The following is a 25,724-nucleotide window of genomic DNA, read 5'->3' as shown; positions in this document are numbered from 1 at the left end:
ATTGTGATGCATTTCCTATTAAACCATTTTTAAATCTTAGAGATTGTGATGGATTTCCTATTAATACCCCGAACCCTAACCCTAACCCAAGGTTTAGAGCTGTAATTCAGAGAGAAAAGAAAGCTATTTTGAATTCATTCTATTCAGTAATCTTGTCTGCACTCTCTCCTGAATCTCTGTATGAAAGGCATAGTGTTCTGGATTAATTATTTTCAACAGTTTCCCCGGTAATTCTTCTTTTAAGGCAAACCTGTACAAATCCACAGTTCCTTATCCCACCACTTCTAAAATTCTATTGAGAAGCAAAAAAACCCCATCAAGCAACTAAATCTCTGCTCCAATTTGTAGGAAAAAACCCATGCCATTTACTGCTTTCTTAACAATATTCTTTATCTTGTATTAATATGGCAACATTTTCTTGCTTTTATAGATTAGAACCAAATTCTTAAAGCTATAAAGAAACGCTATAAGGTTCACTGTAGCTGATTCTGAGATACAGAAGTCCAGCAAGGAGTTCAGACATCAAAAGAAGAGTCTGTACAACAAGATTCAGCACAACATTGAGACATATTAGCTATTTTTTCAGAAAAGCCGCCAAACTGAAACTTTTTAGACTTTTATGCTATCATGGGTGCCTGCTTCCAGAACCTGACCTAAGTTGCTGGAAACTAGCTGCAATATTACTGTAAACAATGCTGTGAATGTAGGACATTGTAATTCTTCTCTTCCATTGAAAACCACAAGTGGAGTTGCGTCATTGTCTTCAAAATTCTGTATTTCCTTGCAAACTGGTAAAATCATGATAAAGAAAGTGTTCTGTTCATACAGTTTAAATCTAATAACGTTCAAAATTTAAAAAAATCCATTCACATATGGTCTGCAATAATACAGCAGAGAGAGAAGATGAACCAGTCTGGCCTACAAAATAAAGTCAAGCAGAATTTGGGAATTTGGAACACTTTACAATGTAATATTTAAAGAAAAAAGAAATAAAATGTAACTTTCACAAATTCAGTTAGTGATGCACAGACAGAGAAGAAGAACTAATTACTACTAGAATTTCTTTCATTCTCAGACAAGAAGTTAAATGATCCTCTTGAATGCGTGGAAGGTTGTTGGGAAAGACAGCAGCCTTCTTCTTTACAACGTATTCTTCAGAACTCCAAGAGACAAATCATTAGAGCTATGAGGATCTTTCTCTCTGTAAAGCTCCCAGAGCATAGCCAATATTATATTCCTTTAGAGATCCTCACCGCCCTGGGCGACTGGTGGATAGTCTACAGCCCCAGTATATCAACCAGACACTCTGCCTTATTTAGCATGGCTACTGCAGCAAGGACATCATCTATACTGGCTTTCTATCCAAAATATATGCAAGCCACAACAAAGAATACAACCAAAACACTGAGCACAGCTTATGGCCTTCAAAACAAAAATCTCAGGATGGCAATACTGGATCTTCTGATCCAAACCATCAGGAAACATTTCTTTAGAGGTGAAAAAGGCTTCTGTTGATTCTACAAAAAAATAGTTATGTAAACCAGAGTTGCATGACCCGATATTTCTATTGAACTGGAACTATTTTGATCAATATTATCGATCCACTTCTTTTCAGTGCATTTGGTAAAAAATGTAAAGTATCGTTTAAAAGGAATTACTGGATGCGTACTAAGTACTACAGATTAGTTAAAGGGTTGGTTTTGCATGGCTTGGTTTTTGGTGGGGAGGGAAGAAGACAGCCACAGAAGTGATTTTTTGTGAAAAGCTCCTAGAAGCTTCCTCCATGCCTGGCCAAGTGAATCCCTGCTTGGCACTAAGAAAAGACATGCTGCTAAGCCAATTAGAGAAGCTGGTAGCGCCTTGGTGATATATTTAAGAAGGAAATCAAAACCGCAGCCAATTAACTCTTAAGTTTGCAAATTTTTCGGTTGGCGCTTCTTCTGATTTGAAAGCAAAACCAGTGAGAGACTCCAAGTCAGAAATACAATTTATTAGGAAGAGGGGAAAAACCCAAATACATGCAATAACACAAAAGAAAAACCACTGACAGAGTCAGAATACAATCTGACACCCTGCTAGTTAGGGTGGTGGTAGTAGTCCTGATGAAATGGTCTTGTTGAAGTGGTGATCCTGTAGAAACCATCTGGTACGTCCTCTCCTCTGGAAAACCAGCGGGTAAGGGTGGCCGTTCCTCTGGGAAACCAGTGGAAAGACTGCTTGTGGTGTCCCAAAACCCAGGTTATATCCAGCTGGGGTTGCTTAGCTCCTCCCCCCTGGGCGGAGCATCTTGCAATGGGCTGAAATCGTTCTCAGTCATGCGGTGGTCCTTGATTACCCATTGAACAGAAATGGCTCCTGGAGGGAGTCATCCCTGAGTCATGTGGCAAGACATTGATGGGCCCGTTAACAGGAGATAAGGAAAAAACGATGCCCCTCCTGGTTTCAGCAGCTCTTGAGGATGGGAACAGAATACATTTTTATATTGTAACCTAGGACACAATCCACCTCTTATTCTATTACCATCTATACCCAAACCAATATCCTTTTACATATATACATATATATGTGTATATACATACGTACATATATATAAAATAGAGAATGAAACATTACATTCAGTTCTAGCTTAAAATTAGGTCTCCTTGTGGTACACAACGGGTTTCCCCATCCTTCTGCATTACCCACCAAGTGGAACCAGGTCCTAGAGCAAAACCAATCCCATGGATGGGTTTGCCCCTGCCTGCAGTGGGATTGATGCAAACAGTCTTTCCCAAAATACCTTTCACATGTATTACAGGAACTTTGTCTTTATCCCCTGTGTGCAGGGGTTCAGACTGGGCAGGAGCAGGATTGATAGATCCTCTCGTGTTGACCATCCAGGGGGCTTTTGCTAAGTTCAGTTCGCAATTCCTGAAGGTTCCTGCACCAAGTGCCTTCAGGGTAGTCTGAAGTAGTCCATTGCATCGTTCAACTTTCCCGGCAGCTGGTGCATGAGAGGGGATATGATAGATATAATCATATCCATCTATAATGTGAAAAATGCATGTATTTTATGATTGGCTTTTTGCAAATATAATGTGAAAAATGCACGTGTTTTATGATTGGCTTTTCGCAAATATTAAAATGAATATTATATGTGTTGTGTTAGAAAATAATGCTGTATTAATTTTCTTAAGAACTGTGTTAAATATAGTTTTAGGTTATAAAAATTGTTAAAATAGAAATGATGCTATGTAGGATGTTTGTTTAACAGAAAGGGCTTGTAGCGAGATGGCAGCCACAGGACACCTAGATCTTTCAGAGAAAGGGAATTTATTGCCTTCTTATCAGAAGAAACAAATTTCTTCCCGGCTTGGAGGCGCTGTTAGGATTAGAAGGAAGAAGTTGACACTGACCAGACAGAATCCTGTGTTTGAATGGAATTTATGCATCATGTATGAAGAGTATGAGTTACCTACGCACCAGGCTGTAGCACCCGGGTAGGTAGGGGCTTCTGGGCCGAAGGGTACGAGTGACCTACGCACCAGGCTGTAGCTCCCAGGTAGGTGGGGGCTTCTGGGCCGAAGAGGAGTGAGTGACCTGCGAACCAAGCTAGCGTTCCCTGGGCGTGTGAGTGGCCCTAGCTGAAGAGTGTGAAAGACATGCAGACAGCCTCAGAGGTGAACGGACACCAGAGGCAGCCAGAGTCAGGGCCCTTCTAGGGGGCCTGGTGACACTGAGACCTGGAGGTAAACCCCAAAGCAAAAGAGCGGGCCAGAAGGACCTGTGATTTTCTAGCAATAAGGATCCACTTTTTGTCTTGCGAGTGTGAAGGAATGTGTGAAAGTGAATGAGAAATAAAAGTGAGTGAATGTAGATGAATGACAGTGTAGGTAACGTCGATTGTGCATTTTAAGCCTTGCCATATCTCCTTGGAGGGAGGTGGATTGTATTGAATAGCAGTGTGAGAAAAAGGGGGAGGGGTTTTGGGTGTAAGTAGTTGAAAGAAAAGTGGTATTTAAGTTGTTAGTAAAAAGTGAAAAAAGGAAGCAGGAGACGAATAGATAGAAAATTGAAAAATGAGACAGAAATCCAGTAAGGTAGATACAGGAAAAGAAAAGCAGAAAAAAATTACCAACAGAAATACCCCAAGATAGCACTTTGGGGGTTATGTTAACAAACAGAAATACAACTCCTTGCAAAATATAGGGTATGCAGAAGTTGATGAGAAAAAAAAAACAAAAAACCCATGCAAACTTGTGAATTATATACTTAAAAAGAGCATTAGAAAATTTAACACAAAAGAAAGGAGCTATATATTGATTCAAGGTATGCCTTTAGAGTAGCACATACCTTAAGAGAAATTTAAAAAGGGAGATTACTTAATTAAAGAAGAAAAAGATTAGTACATGAGAAACTTATTTTTGAGGTTTTAGAGGCATTAAAATTATCTAAGAGAGATAGCAATAATACATATTAAAGGACACCAAAAGGTAAAGACCCAGAAATAAGAAGAAATAATTGGCAGATCAAGAAGCTAAAGATGCAGCAGAAAATAGAACTGAAAGAGTTAATGTTAACTCCAAATGAAGAAAAATTGGAAATTACAAAGTTTAGAGAAGCAAAAAAAAAGGGAATTAAAACAAGATAGGTGGCGAACAAGGTGAATCAGGGAAATTGAAACATCTTGATGGAAGACAATTAGATAATAAAATGCTCACTAGGGAATAACAGAGGACATGTATCAAAAAAAAAAAAAACCCGGTGGGATACTCAGGCTTTGTGTGTTCATTTTTTAAAAGAATTATGGTTGCACTGAGACTTTTAGAGTAGAAAAACAAGTACCTGAAACATGTATAATTTGCCAAAAGATAAATAAAAGGGTGATGAGAAAAACAATATGAGAAGGTCGTGAGTTAGCTCGTCGACCATTTCGAAGTATCCAAGCAGAAGTTTAGATTTGTTAAACTCTGGATTTTTTTGTAAAAACCGTTTAATCCAGAAGAAATGCTGGGGAGGGGGGAGGCTGTAAGAAAACAACATTTTTGAACTGTTATGAACAAAAATTCGGTTAATGTTTTTTTTATGAGAAAAAGTTGCAAAAAGGCAGCCAGACCACTGGCCCTGCCCAAGTTCTGTGTGTTTTGTTATTGTAATCACGGGTCGTTGAGGCTAATCGCTCCTTTTGTATTAGCAGAGCCTTGCCCGAGGCTAAGTTGTACCTTTCTCATAGTGAGGACACCTGAGAAGGTGGGGGGGGGTTATGCAAAGTGACTCCAAGACCAATGCAGCATGGTCTTCCACTGTACTGAGAAGACCCCAAAAACAACGAGCCAAATAAGAGTTGAGAGACTGGAGTGATGTCTGGATGTGAGGAGCAGAGCGCTGGGCCTGCAGAGATGCGGGAAACCTTCATCATTCCTCACCCTGTCCTCGAGATCCCCCGGGCCAGGACTGGGGGTTCTGGAGACCCGGACCGAGGCAACATCTTATGGGATCAAGCCCTGAAGGCTCCCAAGAGGATCTGATCCCCAGCTCAGCCCCTGGTGGACAAAGCTGCGCATATCCTCCTCCTCTGAGTCGCCCTGGGAGACGACGGACGCTGCAGACCTGTTGAGCCGCCCAATTCTGAGCTGATCACTTTTTAATAAAGGCATTACACAGGAGAAGAAGTCTCCTGGCCCTTTTTTGTTTATTTCAGCTGGGGGCTCTCGTCCGGAATAGCCACGCCGCAAGAGGACTCAGGACTGGCCATCTTGGATCTTCAGAGGACAGCTGGCTACCAGGACCAGAGGGACCGGCTCCGGACAGCGACGCAGAGGAGCACCGGAGCACCGGACTGGTGAGAAACTCGGTGGCGGGAGTGGGAGACGTGCGCATGTGTGTGTGAGTGAGACGAGGGCCGGCAGCCGGACCTTCGAAGCGAGAGTGGACCCCTCAGTACTGCGGTTCCGTCTTTTCGCGAGAAAAGCGGCCAGGAACAGGGGGACGCGAGTGGAATTAGCGTGAGCGAAGTTGTCTCCCAAGGGGGAATAAAGGCCCCCCCCCACTCCGGGCGTGCGGAGTGAATTACTGTGTATGAGTGGCACGCACCCCAAAGTCCTGACAAAGCGAGGTCAGGCACTTTTGTAAGTCTCGAGAAGGATTCGAGTAAGATTTGTCAGTCCCGAGAAGGATTCGGGTGTTTCACAAGCCCTGCAGGCAAAGTAAGTCCTGACAAAGGAGCCAGGCACAAACCCCAGCGAATGAGGCTGCGGTGTGCTTTTAAGTCCTGATACGGTGTAGCCTAAAAATTGGCAGGTCAGGCAAACTAAAAATCAGGCAGTTGTTTTTCCTGACTGAGGGTGTCAGACACGACCCGGATTCTTGGCCGTGGCTTCGTGTGTTTAAGTCCCGATAGATGTAAGACCTGACGCTGGGAAGTTGGGCAAGAGATTGGGCAGTTGTTTCAGTATAAAGTCCTGAGCATCAGGCAATAAATTTGAAGTTCAGTGGAGGAGGCTGAAGCTCCTCAAACAAGGTTTTTTTGAAATTCCCGGTCAGTAGAGGCACCTTTGGGACTTTTTACTATTGAGACCTGAAAAATGGGAGGGTGTAATAGTAAAAAGGCCGGCAAGAGACTGAGGGATATATCTCCCAGTAGTCCCTTAGGAGAACTGTTAGAGAAATGGGATTCTATAGAGGCCATGGAGGGATTAGATGAAGTGAAAATGATTCATTATTGTGTAGAAGTCTGGCCAGAATTAGAGGTGTAAGGAGGATGGCCTTGGTGTGGGACAAAGGGTAAGTGGATGTGCCAACAATTAAATAAGTATCTGACAGCTCGAGGTGATACTGATCCTGAGCAATTACTGTATGTATCTTGCTGGGTAAAGATCGCTGTTGGGGATGAAGGGATGCGAATTTGTAAGATACAGAGGAAGAAAGAGGGAAATTAAGGAGGGGATGACAGGACTAGTAAAAGATTGGACCCCCTGGATTATTTGCCTCCTTCTGTCCCTCCACCTTATAATCCTCTTCTTCAAGCACCTCAAATGGCAGGTCCGGTTCTTCCCCCGGCTGCCATCTCATTACCACCTGCTCAAACTCCTCCTTCCACCTCTTCAGCTTCAGCTATGATAAACCCAGTATCTCCTCCAGTTCCTTCTGCACCACCACAAGTGCCTACTCCACCTGCTGCATTCTCCACCCCTTCTCCAGCTCCGCTTAATATACACTCAGGCGCTTCTCCCCCTCCTATTGCTGTCCCTTTACCTCCTTCTACCTGGGACACAAATGCCTCCTCGCCCGATAGACAGCTATCAGCAAATACACCTGCTGATGGGCAGAAAGTTCAGGGTAACCCAGATGTCCCTCAAAGTAGTTTGGCATCTGAAGATGGGCCATACTGTAGCACCAGATCCAAGACCTCCAAGGCAGAGAGACTGTTTCCCCTCAGAGAGGTTCCTATGGGAGGAGTAGCGGGAGGTGTTGGCTTTGTGAATGCTCCTCTAACTGCTTCTGAGGTGAGAGGATTCAAGAAAGAGTTGGGGCATTTGGTTGAGGACCCAGTGGGCATAGCCAACCAAGTGGATTAATTTCTAGGTCCAAATATCTACACTTGGGGGGAGATTAATTCCATCCTGAGTATATTATTTTCCCCAGAAGAGGTCCAGATGATAAGGGCAGCTGGCATAAAAATTTGGGAGAAAGATAGCAGGCCAGGACCCCAGGTGCCAACAGGTGAACAGAAATTGCCACTAACGGATCCCAGCTGCAACCCTAACCAGGAGGAGGGGAGGAAGGCCATGAGGGAATATAGGTCTTTGATAATACGGGGGATCAAAGAGTCAGTTCCCAAAGGAACTAATACCCAATTGGCATTTGAGGGTACACAGGAGAAAGATGAAGCTCCTGCTGCCTGGCTTAATCGCCTAAGGTGGAACTTTCAGTTGTACTCTAGAATAGACCCAGACACCCCAGAAGGTCAAATGCTACTAAAAGTCCAATTTGTTACCAAATCTTGGACTGATATACGGAGAAAACTGGAAAAGATGGAAGATTGGCAAGAGAAGGACATTAATGAGTTATTAAGAGAGGCACTGAAGGTGTATTTAAGGAGGGAGGAAGAAAAAGTAAAGGCCAAGGCTAAGATCATGGTTGCAGTAGCTAGAGAAAGTGCAGGAGAGGCGGGTCCACCACCAGGAGGAGGCAGAGGAAGGCCAGTACTGACCGGTGCATGAAGGGTTGGGAGACCTCAAGAAGTCCCTTTGAGAGGACGACAGTGTTATTACTGTGGGGAGGCAGGACACATCAGGAGGTTTTGTAGAAAGCTCAGTCTCGATGAGGCAATAGCCAAGGAACAGGACAATTTAGGAAGGATTCTTAAGGGGGAAGACTAGAGGTGTCAAGGGCTTTTTACTATAGGGGACCCGATGAAACATCTAGAAGACCCCTTGGTAAATTTTGATGTGGGACCCCTAAATGAGGAATTTGAATTTTTGGTTGATACAGGGGCAGATAAGTCCTATCTCAACAAAATACCACAAGGTATGGAAATTGGGAGACAATTTTGTGAAGTATTGGGTGCAGAGGGGAGACCATTTAGAGCATCGGTGATTGAAGAAGTGAAAATAATTGGAAACTCAAGGCAGTGTAAAGCTAATTTTCTTTATCTGCCTAACTTAGAAAAAAGTTTGTTAGGAAGGGATCTGCAAGTCCATTTGGGGGTTGGGATTGTTCCAAGGGAAGGGAGGATGGTAGTACAAGTGATGAAGCTATCTCAAGGAGATGTTGCAGAAATAAATCCTGAGGTATGGGCTGAGGGGGGAAAGAGAGGCTTATTAGACATTCCACCAAAAACAATAAAAATGCAGGATGATACCTCACCCATACGGGTTAAACAGTATCCGATTTCCCTACAAGGAAAGAAGGGGCTTGCTATAGTTATCGAGCAACTGTTGCAGGAGGGAATTTTAGAACCCTGCATGTCACCACATAATACCCCTATACTGGCAGTTAAAAAGGCTGAAGGGAAATATAGGCTGGTACAAGATTTGAGGGAAGTCAACAAAAGAACCATTGCCAGACATCCAGTTGTGCCCAACCCATATAGTCTCCTAAGCAGAATTCCAAGAGAACATGCTTTGTTCACTGTCATAGATTTGAAGGATGCTTTCTGGGCGTGTCCTCTGGCAACAGAATGTAGGGATTGGTTTGCCTTTGAATGGGAGGACCCGAGTACAAAAAGGAGACAACAGTTAAGGTGTACCCGATTACCACAGGGGTTCACTGAATCCCCCAATCTCTTTGGACAAGCTTTAGAGAGTTTGTTGGAGCAATTTGTCCCTGAACAAGAAGTGCAGATCTTGCAGTATGTTGATGATCTGATGGTATCAGGAAAGGAAAAAGATCAGGTCAGACAAACTAGTATTAAGCTTTTGAATTTTCTGGGGGAGAAAGGACTAAAGGTTTCCCAAGGGAAACTACAATTTGTGCAATCAGAAGTAACATACTTGGGGCACATAATAGGGGGAGGGTATTTGAAACTAAGCCCTGACAGAATTTCAGGTATTTTAGCTCTCCCGGCTCCAAAAACGAAAAGAGATGTGAGAAAACTCCTGGGATTGTTCGGGTATTGTAAGTTATGGTTGGATCAATACACACAGAGTGTGAAATTTCTGTATAATAAACTAGTAGATCCAGAACCCCTAATTTGGACAGCTGAAGATGATCAACAATTGGAAAACTTAAAAAACAAATTGTCTTCTGCCCCAGTCCTAAGCTTACCAGACCTCAGGAAGGGCTTTGATCTGTTTGTGAGTGCAGAAGGAGGTATAGCCTATGGAGTATTAACTCAAGAGTGGGGAGGGTGCAGGAAACCCGTGGCTTACATATCCAAATTGTTAGATCCAGGGGCTAGAGGGTGGACAGTTTGTATACAGGCAGTAACAGCAACTGCAATCCTGATAGAAGAGACTCAAAAATTGACCTTACAGGGAAAAATTAAAGTGCATACTCCTCATGATCTTAAGGCAGTACTGAGACAGAGAGCTCAGCAGTGGTTAACCGATGCCAGAATATTAAGATATGAGATAATACTAATGAATACAGAGGACTTAGAATTTATCACATCAAATGCCCTCAATCCAGCACAATTCCTAATGGGAGAGCCTATAGAGAATTTAGAACATGGTTGTCTAGAATTGGTTAATCTCCAAACAAAAGTAAGAGAAGATTTGGAAGATCAGCCTCTAGCAACTGGAAGAAGCTTATTCATAGATGGCTCTTCAAGGGTAGTAAATGGAAAAAGAGCTTCAGGTTATGCCATTATAGATGGAGAAACATTACAAATTGCAGGAAAAGGGAAACTATCCCCAAGCTGGTCAGCCCAAAGTTGTGAAATATATGCCCTGAAAAGGGGACTGGACTTACTGAAGGGGGACCGGGGAGCCATTTATACGGACTCCCAATATGCATATGGGACAGTTCATACATTTGGGAAAATATGGGAGGAACGTGGGTATCTAAGTTCAAAGGGAAAGAGCTTAGCCCATGAGAACCTAGTTAGATCAGTATTAGAAGGTCTACAAAAACCTATAGAAATAGCAGTGGTCCATATAAAGGGGCACCAAAGAGGAGACAGTTTTGAAGTTATAGGAAACCGACTGGCTGATCAGATAGCCAAAGAAGCAGCTCTAGAACCAGGGGATCCAGTAAAAATTTTGAAGACAAAAATGACTCCTGAAAAAGGGGAGGAACCTATATTCAGTGAAGAAGAATTAGAAGCAATAAAAGATTTAAAGTTATATCAAGGACAACAGGGAGAGTGGTTAACCTCAGATGGATGGGTGTTTTTGAATAAAGCACTGGCTCGGACAGTGCTAACAGGACTACATAAATTAACTCACTGAGGAGTCCAAGGACTATGTGATCATTTCCTAAGAAATAACCTATGCATCGGGGTATATAGCCTGGCTAAAGCTGTTACCAGAGGGTGTATCATTTGTCAAAAAGTGAACCAGAAAGTTATGAGAAAAGTAGCACCTGGAGGAAGGGAATTAGCCTTGAGACCCTTCCAAAGCATACAGATAGATTTCACTGAAATGCCCCCAGTGCAAGGATACAGATATTTACTGGTTATAGTTGATCATCTCACACACTGGGTAGAAGCCTTCCCGACCAGAAGGGAAACAGCTCAAGTCGTGGCAAAAGCAATCCTCGAGAATATTATCCCCAGATATGGTATTGTGTACACCATAGACTCAGACCGAGGTCCACATTTTGTGTCCCAAACATTACAAAATATAATTGAGGCTTTAGGAATGAAATGGAGGTTGCATACTCCGTGGCACCCCCAGAGTTCTGGGAGGGTGGAGCGAATGAACAAAACTCTCAAAAATGTATTAACTAAATTGATTGAGGAAACAAAGATGAATTGGCTGAAGTGTTTGCCCCTAGCACTATTGCGCATCAGAACAAGACCTCGGGCTGACATAAGAATTTCACCTTATGAAATGATGTTTGGGCTGCCATTCTTGTTAACACCTTATAGCACAGGAGACTATCTGGAAGGGGAAGAAGCTACCAGAAAGTATTTAGAAATAATTGGAAGAACTCTAGAGGGACTTAAAAAGAAAGGATACCTTCCTTAAACTTCCCCTCTCGACACAAAAGTTCACAACATTAGTCCAGGAGATTGGGTTTTGATAAAATCATGGACTACGGGAACATTAATGCCTAAATTTGAAGGCCCCTTCCAGGTGCTCCTGATCACAAATTCAGCTGTGCGGACCAAAGAAAAAGGTTGGACTCATATCACAAGAATAAAAGGGCCAGTCTCACCCCCAGGTACAGGACTGTATCCAACATCAGCTTCCCCCTCTGGCATTGGACCAGAGTCTACACCACTCTCACCCCCCAGCGCTGGATGAGATTCATCTGCTTCACAAGCTAAATCACCTGAGTACACTGTGGTAAAAGGACCAAAGGATTTAAAGTTGACTCTCAGAAGGAAGAGTCAAAAAGACTGAACTGTGTGGGAAAAAATTGTTTGTTAAGAGTTCTAATATTGCTTAAAATGTTTTAAGACTGTTCTGTGTAAATTATGTTGGTAAAAAGTTTAGGACTGTAAATAAGCAATTCTGGTTAAGTTACCCAATTTATTTCTAAAGACTCCAGGTTAATCCTCTACGGAACACTCCCCTGGGAGGGGAAACCAAAATTGGTAGGGAACAGACCAAGAGAGGTTTAACCAGAGAAACGGGTAGAAGGGACTCTAAAGAGCTTGGAAGCTTTTCCTCAGTAAAGTTCCCCAAGAGGCAAGGCCGGGTGGGCAGGCTGTGTGAGATGACCCATACCGGACTCTTGGGAAGATAGTGCTGTTGGCTCTGATTGCTGGTGGTGCTCAGGGGAGCCCAGCTGAGCCGTGCAGTGAGTGCTACCAACCCCTCTGTGAGGAGGAAGTGAGCTCCTTGTCGAGAGTCCACATCAGTTCTAACCCTGATTGTGTTAACCTCTCCCAATTGGTCTTTTATCAAAAAAATAAGAGAGTGTATTGGATAGTATACAATACTGCCACTTTTAGGCAGCCACTCCTAGGAGAGTGCCCTATAGGGGAAGCCTGGTTGTGCTTTGAATGGGATGCTGCTGAAACAAGCTCAGCAGATCTAGTAAAAAGCAAAGAAATGGTGAAAATGGTAAGAAAAATTGTTTGTTACAAGTATTTATATGAGTGTACTGGAAAAGAGATAAACCCATTTTGGAACACATTTCAGGGGAGCCCTAAACCCCTAGATTTGATCTCGTCTGGAAGCTGCACCACTGGAGTGATAAAACCAATTTTCTTATTACCCAGAGAAACTGGATCAAGTTTGGGAGTTCCTATATATAATGATTTGGGAGAAATTAAACAGAACAGGCACAGTGAAATAGAAATTGAGAAAATCCAAAATTGTAAAAGCCAAATTCGGATCCCAATATCTATGTTAAACAAAGTTATCCGGCTCCAGGCAGTATTAAAAATTAAGAATTCAATTATTAGGAACATTTCAAACGAAATAAAAAAGGTTAGCATGTGTAAATAATGAAGATCAAACTCCTACACTTGATCCCAGTGGGTGGGAGAACCTAAAGATTTTCAAAAAGGATGTATGGGAGAAGGTAGTTTTTCTCAGTGTGTGTATACTTGGAGGATTGCTCTTTTTACTATGCTTGTTCATCTGTTTTAGTAAAATAGTACTGGCCGTGCAGACCAACCTGAAGAAACCAAGGAAAGTAACAAGGTTAAGTAACCATGACTACCAAAGTGCACAAGAGATTTATAGTAGATTCAAAACAAAAATCGGGAGTTGATGCGAGCTTAAATTAAAGCTCGATCAAAGAAAAAGAGGGGGGACTGTTATGAACAAAAATTCGGTTAATGTTTTTTTTATGAGAAAAAGTTGCAAAAAGGCAGCCAGACCACTGGCCCTGCCCAAGTTCTGTGTGTTTTGTTATTGTAATCACGGGTCGTTGAGGCTAATCGCTCCTTTTGTATTAGCAGAGCCTTGCCCGAGGCTAAGTTGTACCTTTCTCATAGTGAGGACACCTGAGAAGGTGGGGGGGGTTATGCAAAGTGACTCCAAGACCAATGCAGCATGGTCTTCCACTGTACTGAGAAGACCCCAAAAACAACGAGCCAAATAAGAGTTGAGAGACTGGAGTGATGTCTGGATGTGAGGAGCAGAGCGCTGGGCCTGCAGAGATGCGGGAAACCTTCATCGTTCCTCACCCTGTCCTCGAGATCCCCCGGGCCAGGACTGGGGGGTCTGGAGACCCGGACCGAGGCAACATCTGACGGGGACATCACGCCGTAAAGGCTCCCACGAGGCCTGGATTTCCCCCAGCTCTGCCCCTAGTGGACAGAGCTGCGCATATTCTCCTCCTCTGAGTCGTCTTGGGAGAAACGACAGACGCTGCAGACCCGTCGAGCCGCCCAATCCTGAGCTGATCACTTTTTAATAAAGGCATTACACAGGAGAAGAAGTCTCCTGGCCCTGTTTATTTCATGAAAGGCAATAAAAGCAAAACGGGGAAAGTATAGAGCTGAGAACAATTTACCTCATCCATTCCTGTTCGTTCCCCCACTCGTTCGCACCACCCCCCCCAGCCCCTGTGCCGGCTCCGGCACAGTCCGTCTGTCCCTGTCCGGCCGCCTGGCCCGCGGCCGCTCCGCAGTTCGTGCCGGGGGTGGGGGTCTGTCCTGCCCTGTGGACCGCAGTTACCGCGCTGATCGAACCGAGGGGGATCCTGTCTGTCCCATCCCCGGCTGCCTTGACTCTGGTCGGCTCCCGCCGCTGCAGCCGAGGTGAGTCGGCAGCTTTGTCTCTGCGGGATCAGCCACCGTGAGCCGTGTGAGTGCTATCCACGCTCCAGCTCGGCCTGCACCAGAACACCCCTCGGGCGATCGCGACTGCAGACCCTGCCTTTGGAGGACCGAGACTCTTGAGCTGTGCCGAGTCTCCCCGTCCTGCCCTCAGCTCCGTTCCCTTGGTAACCACAGCTCCAGCTGCTCAAGGGAACTTTCTAAAAGAATCACTTTATCGAAACACTAAAAGTTCAGTTAGAAGAAAGCCCTCTCCTGATTCTTCCTAAAAATACGGGAGAAAGGCTATAGAAGATAAAAATCCAAAAAGAATGAGATAAAGAGACTGGTCTATTTCCATTAAGAGAGGTTCTCATAGGAGGGGACAGATCAGAGTTTGTAAATGCTCCTTTGACTTCGTCTGAGGTCTGAAATTTTAAGAAATAAATAAAAGGGATAGTTGGAGAATCCCATAGGCATAGATGAACAATTAGGCCAACGTTTAGGTCCAAACATTTATACTTGGGAAGAGATGCGGTTGGTAATGAAAATAATATTTTTCTCAAGAAGAAAAGCAATTAATCAGAGCAACTGAAATAAAAGCTTAAGAAAAAGATAATCCGCAAGGACCCCCAGAGAAGACAAAATGCCAACTGTACCTCCTGAGTGGGGTTAAAATAATGAGGAGGGGAGTAAACACATGAATTGTTATTGTAATTACATAACCAAGAGAATAAATGAGACAGCATATCAAAGGCGAAATGCCAAAACAAAAGGTTTTTGAAGGGCAGCTTTTAAAGGGGAAAGAAGAAACTCCAACTAAATAGATAAACAAACCTGAGAGAAAAAGGAAAATGGTCCTAAGTAAGCGGAAGATCTGAAAATCTTTAAAGAAATGGGCACATAAAAGAAATAAAGTCATAGGTTCTAATTTTTTTTGGAGACAAATACCATCTGGAGCCTGTGATAACTTTACAAGTGGGAGAATTGGAATTTGTAATAGACACAGGGGCAAAGAGAACCTGCCTGTTAAATGTTCCAAAAGGTTATAGTGTAAGCAAACATATAGTGAAAGTAACAGGGGCAAAAAGACAAAGTTTTACATTTCTAGTCATTAAAGATGTGGTGAAGAAACTAAAATTTAGGTGGGAGATGTGTTATTGGTCCCAGGGGTAGGTAGCAATTTATTGGGAAGTGTCTTACAAGTGCAATTAAGAATAAGAGTTATATCAGAAAATAGGAAAATGACAGGTAGAGTTTTGAAATTAGGCCAAGAGGATGAAGAAAAAAAAAATCCACAAAGACGTTTGGGCAGAAGAAAGAAATAGGGGAAGATTAAATATTGACCCCATAAGGGTTACAACTGAGAGAGAAGAAAGAGAGAAGTTGAAGTTGAGAGGTAGGTGAGAAACTCTGAGATGTTAGAATGTGATGACATCTTGGTGCTAGAAGAGAGTAGAAGTGTGAATGAAGGTTTTTGCACGAAAGGCAGAGAACTATCTTAACACATGGTTGTTAAGGTTATTCAATGGCACACTGGGGTCCGGAAAAGCCTTAGCAGAACAGGCCCTGCTTGAAAGGAAAAGAGGATAAGTTGACTAGAGAAAGAAAAAGAATGTCAGGAGCACCTGGGGACGCCAAGTTTGGGGTTGTCAAGGCTGGGAGGTGTCTGACTGCTCCCTACGAGAAAAATATTTACTTAGATTAGCTCCTAAGAGAAGCTCAGAAAGTGTATGTAAGAAGAAATGATGAAAAGAGACGAATGTTGCAAAGAGGGAAAAGGGAAGGAGCTGGAGTTCCGTGGACTAAAAGAAGGGAGGAGATTGTTTGTTTTTATTGTGGGAATAAAGGATACTTTAAGAGGGAATGCCGTAAGAGGAAGAGGGATGAGAAAAAGGAATGGATGCAAGATGAAAATGGAAGGTCTGAAAATAGGGTTTCGTGGGTAAATTGGCAAGCAATTGCAAGGGAGGCAGTAGATCATCAGGATTATGACCTCCTGAATACTATGAGGGAAATACAAGCTTTCCCTGTGGTAAATACAACTAATAATCAGGGAAATATCGATGTCACAAATGCTCCAGTTGATCAGGAATTATTGACTCAACTGCAGAATACGGACAATGAATCCGGCCTCCACAGCGAGACAAAAATTATAGAGGCAAGTCTAACAAACAGGCAGCCTCTAGATCGGTTAAAAACAATTTTAACTAAAACAAGGGAAATTGAACAGGCCTACAGACAAGACTGTGAAACCTTTAGCATAGTAGTTAAGATGTTAGTAGATAAAGATCCATCATTAGAGAAAGCCATTCAGTTTGCCGTGAGGCAGAACTTGCATGAAAGAAGTGAGAGATGCATTGAAGGCCTCAAACATTTTATTGCTCAATACGATGCTGCAAACCAAAATGTGTTAGAGCCTCTCAGAGAAGGCTCATACTAAAGATAAAAATATGCTTTTAGAATTTTTTGCATTTTGTCTACCATAGTACATAAACCTGCTTTATAGGAGTACAATTTGAAGTCATAAAAGCAAATAAGTTAGGGTAAAAAGTTTTTATAATAAGGAATGTATGTTTTATGTAGTTTGGCCAAACTGAGTGCTTGATATGTGTGTTTTGTTTGACAAAGTGCATCAGAAGCCCAGATAACTCTGGTGGTGGAAAGTTAAATTGTCTATTGAGTGTCATTAAGTCTATTGAGTGTCTAAAAGTCTATTGAGTGTCATTAAGGGTTAAGTACTGTTAAAGTCAAATGTTTAAAGTTTTATTCCTGTTAAGTTAAAGTGTTTTTAGTTTTAAGTCATGCAGAATTTAAGTCGGTTGAGTTGTGTTAAAGTTAAGTTCTGTTAAATTTAAGTGATTTTACATGTAAGTTCTGTTGATTTGAAAATCTGTTAAGTTTAAGTTCTGTTAAGTTTAATGTTTGTTAAAGTTAAGGTCTGCTAAACTAAGTTCTACTAAGTTCAAATTCTGTTGAGTTTAATTTCTGTTAAGTTTAAGTAAAGATAAGTTTTAGTGATGTTAAGTTCGGTTAAGCTCAAATGTTTTAAGTGTTTTAAGTTTAAGAGTTATTAGGTTTAAGTGACATTAGATAAATTTATGCTAAACGCTTATTTTTTGTGTGTAAAATGTTAACATGAACATCAGAGAAATTTCCATTAGAGCCTAGCCCTGTTCAAAACATATACTAATTGATTGAGAAAGGAGAACAGGCTTGGTGGGCAGCTAATACTAATGAAATTTGTGCATATGTTATTCTGGTTTATTGTAAAAAAATCACTCATAATTATTTTAGAGCATGACAAAAATGTTTTTGTGCCTTATTCGTATTTTGTTAAGTGGTATGCATAGAGCGAATAATCCTTTTTTATGCCTTTGAAGTTTGCTGGGAGCAGTGGCAAGTCCATCACCACCAGGAAAAGATTTCTGACTAAAATTTATAAAGGGTGTTAAAGGGGAATTGACGGAAATCGATCTATAATTAGAAGAGCTTTTGAGAAAATAGATAGGAAATAAATGTTAAGAATAATAGGAGTATATAGCATAACAGGTAATCAGAGGATGTGTAACCTGCCTGAAGGAAAACAAAGCCCATTTCCGAGAACGTTCCTTTGCCTGGGGGGGGGGGGGGGGGAGCAGACCTCTAGCTGACCAGCTATTTTCACACATTTTGATTGATTTTACTAAACTGGCTAAAGTAGGGAGACATCGATACCTGCTAGACCTGGTTTGTGGAGTTAAAATTTTGTTTGAAAATATTGTACCAAGATATAAGGTCACAGAAGTAATTGACTCTGATAAAGGACCACATTTTGTGTCTAAAGTTATTCAGGAAGTAATGAAAATAATGGAATACAATGAGACCATCACACTCCGTGGCACAAGAAAAGTTGAGAGGATGAATGGGCAAATAAAGAAACAACTCACCAAATGGATGATAGAAACAAAGGCGTTATGAATCAAGTGTTTACCTTTGGTACTATTAAATATTAGAACTCAGCCTAGGGCTGATGTGGGGGTTTGCCCCTTTGAAATGCTGTACGGGATACACTCCAAGACCACCCCAGCCTCAGGGACAAGCAGATTAACACATACTTGACCATCCTAATGCGATATAGGGAAGAACTGTGGAAAAGAGCATGATAGCCCAAAGACCACCACAGAAAGAAGGTGAATTTCATGTCAGCAGAACCAAAAGACTCGTGAAGAAACCTGAAAAACGGACTATCACATTTAAACCGGGTGATTGGATATTAATTAAATCATGGAAAAAGACTTCATTAATCCCACAGTAGAGGGTGTAAATGTAAAATTTGTCAAGATAGATGGTGGAATCAGCCACAAAAGAAAAAGGGGGGGAGTCAGGTTCTTGGCAAAATCATAGACGGTGCCCCTGTAATTCGATCCCTCGTACCCTTTGATAATGAGCTCTTTTTCTCTGAAACAGCATAACAGTGATAGGTTAGACCCTCCTGAAGAAATACCTCTGCTGCCGAGAAGACTATACCTCTCTCATAGCTCGAGGCAACCGAGTTGACGAGCAAAGGCAGAGTGGTAAGTACCTGTGGAGGAATCAATTCCGACCTAACAAAGAGAAAGATTATGGAACAGGTGGAGCATGAACTCCTAAAAGAAAAGGGGAACAGTCACTAAATTGGGGAATGAATTGGCAAATATTTCAATTCAGAGGCAATATCTACCATCTGACCTGGCAGGTTCTGGTTTTTCTCTTCTAAATGTTGTAACCTGAGTGGATAGGTTCTGCCAGAGTTTTATATTGGGGAAGGGGATGTCCCTATGTTTCTACCCCTACAGGAGCTGTATAACTACCTGCGAAGTGGACCAAGCCTGCTTTCAATGCAACGGCGGGTGGACAATTTGACAGACAAAGACAAAAAAAGCGTCTAAGAAGAGAAGCTGCCCCTGATCCTGCGACCACTACTGATACACCTAAAGGGACACTCGAAAGCGGTCGACAGGGCCGTTATACGCCTCCAAACGGCTAAGGAATTGATTGTCACTGTTGAATCATTACAGCCTTTTTACATAAGGGGACCAGCCGGGAAAAACTGCCTTGAGTGTTATAGCCCATATTGTGTCGCTTGAGTAACACTATATTATGGGGGTTGTGGTAAAACCTTTTGAGTGGAACAATTTTTGATCTGGCACCTATGATGCAACACATGCCAGCATAGGCACATATTTGATAGCTGGCAGGGGGACCTGAGGAGGCAGATGGGGCTGGATACAGCTTCGGCTTTAGATTTTTACGAATCTCCTGAACAGAAGGTTTTGGCTTACTATCGGTGGGAGATAAAGCATACTATAAAAAGGGTTAAAGCTCAAAGTAGGTCTTATATAACTTCCGCAAGATGTAGGTCATTGGTGCCCTTAACACAGCATTCTATCGTAGGGCCCGTTAAAGGAGACCCTGATAAAGCATTAGACCAATGTATAAAAGAATTACAGGAGTTGAGACTACAACGGCCAGGAGTAAAGCTAAAGGTTGATAGAAAAAGGAAGGAAAAGAAAAAGGGAAAAGAAAAATAAAACTTTTTTTTTTTATTGTATTTCTTAGCGCTATAAAAGCTGGTATAACAGATGTAACATGCTTTAACCAGCCAAAAAGAAAACATATGGGTAATGTTTGCTAATCAAACTAAAAAATCATCGTTTTGCCTGAGTTTAAGAAAAGTTATTAGCCCTTTCTGGACATACTTGGTGGGCTAGCCTGTACTTTTGTAACATATGTTATAAGAATATGAAATAAACAGAGCCAGGAGACTTCTTCTCCTTTTTAATGCCTTTATTAATAGTGATCAGCTCAGGATTGGGCAGCTCAGCGGGGCTGCAGTCTCCCGTCGTCTCTCCCAGGGCGACTCAGAGGAGCAGGATATGCGCAGCTTTGTCCACTAGGGGCAGAGCTGGGGAATCAGGTCCTCGTGCGAGCCTTTAGGGCGCGGTGATCCCATCCAATATTGATTTGGTCTGAGTCTCGCTTCCTCCCAGACCTGGCCCGGGGGCTCTCGAAGACAGGGTGAGGAACAACGAAGGTTTTCAGCATCTCTGCAGGCCCAGCACTCCGCTCCTCTCATCCAGACATCACTCCAATCTCCCAGCTCTTAGGTGGCTCGTTGTTTTTGGGGTTTTCTCCGTGCATTTGGAATAGGGGTCCCACACAGCATGCTGGTCCTTGGAGTCACTTTGCATAGCCCCCCCCCACCCTCTCAGGTCTCTTCACTATTCTGGGGAAAAGTACAACTTAGCCTCGGGCAAGGCTCTGCTAATACATAAGGAGCGATTAGCCACAACGACCCGTGATTACAATAACAAAACACGCAGAACTTCGGCAGCGACAGTGATCTGGCTGCCTTTTTGTAACCTTTTCTCGCAAAAAAAATTAACAGAATTTTTGTTCATAACATTCCCCCCTCTTTTTCTTTGATCGAGCTTAAATTTTAAGCTCGCATCAACTTACAATTTTTTGTTTTGAATCGACTATAAATTTCTTGTGCACTTTGGTAATCACGGTTACTTAACTTGGTTACTTTCCTTGATTTCTTCAGGTTGGTCTGCATGGCAAACACTATTTTACTGAAACAGATAAATAAGCATAGTAAAAAGAGCAATCCTCCAAGTACACACACAGCGAGAAAAACTACCTTTTCCCATACATCCTTTCTGAAAATCTCCAGGTTCTCCCACCAACTGGGATCAAGTGTAGGAGTTTGATCTTCATTATTTACACATGCTAATCTTTTTATTTCATTTGAAATGTTCCTAATAATTGAATTATTTATTTTTAATACTGCCTGAAGCCAGATGACTTTGTGTAACATAGTATTGGGATCCAAACTTGTACTTTACAATTCTGAATTTTCTCAATTTCTATTTCACTTTGCCTGTTCTGTTTAGTTTCTCCCAAATCATTATATATAGGAACTCCCAAACTTGATCCAGTTTCTTTGGGTAATAAGAAAATTGGTTTTATCACTCTAGCAATGCAGCTGCCAGACTAGTCTCCTGACAACTTGGTGTGTGCTGTGGAATCAGAGATCAAACCTAGGGGTTTAGAGCTCCCCTGAAATGTGTTCCAAAAGGGGTTTATCTCTTTTTCAGTACACTCATAACATTCATAAACTTCATGGTGAGTACACTTGTGTCTTTTTTTCTCAACAGACTCTAATTTGTTTGGATCTCTTGGGATCCACTGGGTGGCTGAATACTCCACTGCTAAATACTTGTTACAAACAATTCTTCTTACCATTTTCACCATTTCCTTTCTTTTTACTAGATCTACTGAGCTTGTTTCAGCAGCATCACATTCAAAACACAACCTGGCTTCCCCTATAGGGCACTCTCCTAGGAGTGGCTGCCTAAAAGTGGCAGTATTGTATGCTATCCAATACACTCTCATTTTTTTCTGATAAAGGACCAATTGGAAGAGGTTAACACAATCAGGGTTAGAACTGATGTGGACTCTCGACAAGGAGCTCACTTCCTTCTCATAGAGGGGTTGGTAGCACTCACTGCACGGCTCTGCTGGGCTCCCCAGAGCACCACCAGCAATCAGAGCCATCATTACTACCCTTCCCAAGAGTCCACTACGGGTCATCTTGCACAGCCTGCCCACCCAGCCTTGCCTCTTGGGGAATTTTATTGAGAAGAAGTTTCCAAGCTCTTTAGAGTCCTTTCTACTCGCTTCTCTGGTTAAACCTCTCTTGGTCTATTCTCTAACAATTTTGGTTTCCCCCCCAGGGGAGTGTTCTGTAGAGGATTAACCTGGAGTCTTTGGAATTAAATTGGGGCACTTAAACTAGAATTACTTATTTACAGTCTTAAACTTTTTACCAACATACTTTACACAGAACAGTCTTTAAACATTTTAAGCAATGTTAGAACTCTGATACCAATTTTTCCCATACAGTTCAGTCTTTTTGGCTCTTCCTCCTGAGAGTCAACTTTAAATCCTTTGGTCCTTTTGTCACAGTATACTCAGGTGATTTAGCTTGTAAAGCAGATGAATCTTGTCCAGTGCCCAGGGGTGAGAGTGGTGTGTGCGGGGGAACGGGTAGATATAAGTCCATTTGTGTCAGGAACCCACGTCTTAAAAAGGAACCCACTAGGCCGCAGCAAAATATTCAAATATGGATAACATTGTAACCAGACCAGTAAAGAGATTTTTGCTTTTATTTCCAGCACATCAGCCTCAAAATACAAAATGGAGACATGACAGCTCACTGATCCACACCAAAAAATGTCTCCCCCAGCAGCGCTGGTACAGAAATACATAAAATCGTCTCAGACTAGAATTCAGCCAATCAGACACAGAAAACACGTATTAACAAGCATTCTATCCAATCCCACAAAGCACATGCAATGATAGTTAAAACAAAGACTAATTCATAAGAGACAAAGAACAAAGTTCTATTCATGCTAACCTTCTAAAGAGATACATTAAATAACCTTGTTGCCATCCTAAAGCCAATTCTACAGAAGCCTATTGTTATTTGTCACGTCTACTGCTTAGGAAACTTTTCTGCTTGCATGGGAAACTTTTCAGCTTGCATGGGAAACTTTTCTGCAATGCTAACAAAACTCTAATCTAAGGCCTATATACTTTTTTTTAACCATTTCCTAAAAACCCTTTAACTTTATGGATTCCGACAGTGTGGACCCTGGTCCAATGCCAGAGGGAGAAGCTGATGTTGGATCTGGTCCTGTACCTGGGGGTGAGACTGGCCCTTTTATTCTTGTGATATGAGTCCAACCTTTTTCTTTGGTCCGCACAGCTGAATTAGTGATTAGGAGCACCTGGAAGGGGCCTTCAAATTTAGGCATTAATGTTCCTGTATTCCATGATTTTATCAAAATCTTCTGGGCTAATGTTATGAACTTTTGTGTCAAGAGGGGAAGTTTGGGGAAGGTATCCTTTCTTTCTAAGTCCTTCCAGAGTTCTTCCAATTATTTCTAAATACTTTCTGGTAGCCTTTTCCCCTTCCAGATAGTCTCCTGTGCTATAAGGTGTTAACAAGAATGGCAGCCCAAACATCATTTCATAAGGTGAAATTCTTATGTCAGACCGAGGTCTTGTTCTGATGCGCAATAGCGCTAGGGGCAAACACTTCAGCCAATTCATTTTTGTTTCTTCAATCAATTTAGTTAACACATTTTTGAGAGTTTTGTTCATTCGCTCCACCCTCCCAGAACTCTGGGGGTGCCACGGAGTATGCAACCTCCATTTCATTCCTAAAGCCCCAATTATATTTTGTAATGTTTGGGACACAAAATGTGGACCTCAGTCTGAGTCTATGGTGTTCACCATTCCATATCTGGGGATAATGTTCCCTAGGATTGCTTTGGCTATGACTTGAGCTGTTTCCCTTCTGGTCGGGAAGGCTTCTACCAAGTGTGTGAGATGATCAACAATAACCAGTAAATATCTGTACACTTGCACTGGGGGCATCTCAGTGAAATCTATCTGTATGCTTTGGAAGGGTCGCAGAGCTAATTCCCTTTTTCCAGGTGCTACTTTTCTCATAACTTTCTGGTTCCCTTTTTGACAAATGACACACCCTCTTGTAACAGCTTTAGCCAGGTTATATACACCGATGCATAGGTTATTTCTTAAGAAATGATCACATAGTCCTTGGACTCCTCAGTGAGTTAATTTATGTAGTCCTGTTAGCACTGTCCGAGCCAGTGCTTTATTCAAAAACACCCGTCCATCTGAGGTTAACCACTCTCCTCGTTGTCCTTGATGCAACTTTAAATCTTTTATAGCTTCTAATTCTTCTTCACTAAATACAGGTTCTTCCCCTTTTTCCCCTTCTTCAGGTGTCATTTTTGCCTTTAAAATTTTTACTGTATCCCCTGGTTCTAAAGCTGCTTCTTTGGCTATCTGATCAGCCAGTCGGTTTCCTCTAACTTCAAAGCTGTCTCCTCTTTGGTGCCCCTTTATATGGACCACTGCTATTTCTGTAGGTTTCTGTAGAGCTTCTAATACTGATCTAACTAGGTTCTCATGGGCTAAGATCTTTCCCTTTGAACTTAGATACCCACGTTCCTCCCATATTTTCCCAAATGTATGAACTGTCCCATATGCATATTGGGAGTCCGTATAAATGGTTCCCCGGTCCCCCTCCAGTAAGTCTAGTCCCCTTTTCAGGGCATATATTTCACAACTTTGGGCTGACCAGTTTGGAGATAGTTTCCCTTTTCCTGCAATTTGTAATGTTTCTCCATCTATAATGGCATAACCTGAAGCTCTTTTTCCATTTACTACCCTTGAAGAGCCATCTATGAATAAGCTTCTTCCAGTTGCTAGAGGCTGATCTTCCAAATCTTCTCTTACTTTTGTTTGGAGGTAAACCAGTTCAAGGCAATCATGTTCTAAATTCTCTATAGGCTCTCCCATTAGGAATTGTACTGGATTGAGGGCATTTGATGTGATAAATTCTAAGTCCTCTGTGTTCATTAGTATTATCTCATATTTTAATATTCTGGCATCGGTTAACCACTGCTGAGCCCTCTGTCTCAGTACTGCCTTAAGATCATGAGGAGTATGCACTTTAATTTTTCCTTGTAAGGTCAATTTTTGGTACTGCTTGTATACAAACTGGTACTGCTTGTATACAAACTGGCCAGCCTCTAGCCACTGGATCTAACAATTTGGATATGTACGCCACAGGTTTCCTACACCCTCCCCACTCTTGAGTTAATACTCCATAGGCTATACCTCCTTCTGCACTCACAAACAGGTCAAAGCCCTTCCTGAGGTCTGGTAAGCTTAGGACCGGGGCAGAAGACAATTTATTTTTTAGGTTTTCCAATTGCTGATCATCTTCAGCTGTCCAAATTAGGGGTTCTGGATCTACTAGTTTATTGTATAGAAATTTCACACTCTGTGTGTATTGATCTAACCATAACTTACAATACCCGAACAAGCCCAGGAGTTTTCTCACATCTCTTTTCGTTTTTGGGGCCGGGTTAGAGCTAAAATACCTGAAATTCTGTCAGGGCTTAATCTCTTATACCCTCCCCCTATTATGTGCCACAAGTATGTTACTTCTGATTGCACAATTGTAGTTTCCCTTGGGAAACCTTTAGTCCTTTCTCCCTTAGAAAATTCAAAAGCTTAATACTAGTTTGTCTGACCTGATCTTTTTCCTTTCCTGATACCATCAGGTCATCAACATACTGCAGCATCTGCAGTTCTTCTTCAGGGACAAATTGTTCCAACAAACTCTCTAAAGCTTGTCCAAAGAGATTGGGGGATTCAGTGAACCCCTGTGGTAATCGGGTCCACCTTAGCTGTTGTCTCCTTTTTGTACTTGGGTCCTCCCATTCAAAGGCAAACCAATCCCTACATTCTGTTGCCAGAGGACACGCCCAGAAAGCATCCTTCAAATCTATGACAG

This window comes from Melospiza georgiana, chromosome 3 (genome assembly GCF_028018845.1).
Source record: "Melospiza georgiana isolate bMelGeo1 chromosome 3, bMelGeo1.pri, whole genome shotgun sequence".
Taxonomy (NCBI): domain Eukaryota; kingdom Metazoa; phylum Chordata; class Aves; order Passeriformes; family Passerellidae; genus Melospiza; species Melospiza georgiana.
Note: the sequence above shows the minus strand (reverse complement) of the source record.